Genomic DNA, 2217 nt, shown 5'->3' with positions numbered 1-2217 from the left:
ATGCACCGGCAGGGCGGGAGCCCGGGATGCCCCTGCATCCCAGCGCGGTGCTGCCCAGGGGATCCTCCGTACCTGCTTGGAAAGAAAGGAGCATCTTTAAATCCTCTTTACAGAGAAGTGAGGCCCAGTTTGCAGTACACAAGTAATCATTGGGGGTTTTTGTTGGTTTGGGTTTTTTTACTTTCGATACAAAACATTCCTTTTTTTATTAGCCGCAGTCATGTATTCATTCCATTCTTCCTTTTGTAAACTTTTTGGGGCCCACGTCTTTTATGGGCATTGATATATATAAATATATATATAAATATATATGAATATATTTTTTTAAGTTTCCTACACCTTGAGGTTGCATGGTCTGTAAGGTTGGCATGTCTTTATATTGTATACAGATTTTGCACGCCAAACTTGGCAGCTTTGAAAATGAAAAAAAAAAAAAATTTGTGGTTTTGGGTTTTTCTGGGTTGGTTTTGGTTTTTTGTTTTTTTTGTTTTTTCCTCTCGTGGCATTTGCGGAGACTAAAGGTTGGGATGTTGTTGTCACACACACACACGCACCCACGCACGCACCCACACAGCTACACACAAAGGAAGGAGAGTGGGAACATTTTTTGCGTCTTACTGAACTTAATAAGAAATTGTGCTTTTTATTGTTAAAAAAAGAGAGTAAATAAAAAGGACTACTTAAACATTTCTCATTTTAAGAAGAAAAGAAAAAAAGACGTTTATCTAGCACTTGTGACTTACCAATAATAGAGTTTATTGTATTTATGTGGAAACAGTGTTTTTAGGGAGACTACGCAGAACACACAAAGTAAACTGCCTGTGTCATTTTTTTTTTTTTCCTTTTAATTTGGGTTGATACTTTGTTTTGATTTCTTGGCTGGGTGGGGAGGTTGGATGCAACCCTTTGTCAACACACGTAGTCATTAATTCTAAGGAGATGAATGACAAGGACTTTAAAGAGTTAACTCTTCAGCACAGCTGCGTTAACTTTTTTAAAATTACTTTTACATGATGTATTATTGCTAGGTTTCACTTTAAACAGTCGTGTACTGTGCAACACTGTGGTTTAAAACGAGACTTTACATCGAAAGGAAAACACGTTTCTTCATTGTCATGAAGTTGAGCTCGTTCTCAGCTCATCTTCACTTTGTCTTTGATATTGATGAAAAAGTATCCTATTGAAAGAAAATAAATTAACACTTTTCTGTGCTCCATAGTGGAGGCGCTATTTTCCAATTTATGAGGATGACAAACTTATATATATAATATATATATAAAAGTGGGGGGGGAGGGGTTGAAACATTATTCACCCAAGAGCTTATTACAGATATGTAGTATCAAAAAGTTGTAACTATATTATATTCTACTTTATACCTATACATGCTCAGTATGACGTCACCATTGGTAGCAGCTACCGGTTTACGCTGTAATTTAGACACAATTTCACTCTTATTGTATGGACCCTACTTTAAGTGATGGTAGCATTCTTTGTGCTAAATTTTCTGATGGTCCTTTCTTTTACTTGGTGGAGTTGGAATATTTTTCTCATTCTTGTTTTTGTTTGGGGTTTTTTGTTTTGGTTTGGTTTTTTCTCTTTTCTTTATTTTTTTTTTTTACTGGCCAATGGTGTCTTTCTCTGACAGTACCGACTTCAATTTCAACTTTATTAGGAGTCCAGTATTTTGTACCACATTATGACAACTTGTTATTCTTGTGGTGTAAATAAAAAGAAAAAGTTAATTATAGTACCACCTTGGTTTCTGTTGCTGATCTTCTTTTCGTCTGGTGCCTTGGGTGTGATGTGGTATTTCATCTGCTTTAAACAAAATGGATTCTTGGTGTTGTGGAAGGGGGTCTCAGCGCAAAGCAGCTTTTTGGTCAAAAGATACCCATGTGTATGTCAGGATGACCATGGCAGAAAAATTGCTAGAGCTTCTGCCCGGTTTCCTTGGTGCTCCAAGATCCGTGTTGACAAGTGCCTGCATGTAGGGATTGTAGAATAATAAAAAAATCCCACTGAAATTGAATTTCCAGCAGGAAGTCTGTAAGAACAGCTGAATTTCCCCCAAAAGCCACCAGCAACTGAAAACCAGGAAAATCAATGGAGGGAAGAACTGGCATTTTGTGTGTGGCTCTGTTCTGCCTTGTGGAGTTGTTAGTGCTTTATTTTGCTATAGCCAGAGCGCTTTGAAGACAGCGGGGCATGGATCTGCCT

The 2217-nt window shown here is 37.7% G+C and overlaps 1 pseudogene across 1 annotated transcript; it reads left to right on the top strand.

Moving 5' to 3' along the window:
• Positions 1–494: 494 nt before the first annotated feature.
• LOC104838320 lies at positions 495–2005 on the top strand (annotated as a pseudogene). Its single transcript, XR_775052.1, has one exon. The product of XR_775052.1 is annotated as an uncharacterized LOC104838320 (transcript).
• The last annotated feature ends 212 nt before the right edge of the window (positions 2006–2217 follow it).

This window comes from Haliaeetus leucocephalus, unplaced genomic scaffold (assembly GCF_000737465.1).
Source record: "Haliaeetus leucocephalus isolate CR32 unplaced genomic scaffold, Haliaeetus_leucocephalus-4.0 Scaffold587, whole genome shotgun sequence".
NCBI lineage: Eukaryota > Metazoa > Chordata > Aves > Accipitriformes > Accipitridae > Haliaeetus > Haliaeetus leucocephalus.
The sequence above is the reverse complement of the archived record's forward strand: the minus strand, read 5'-3'. Positions and strand labels throughout refer to the sequence as shown.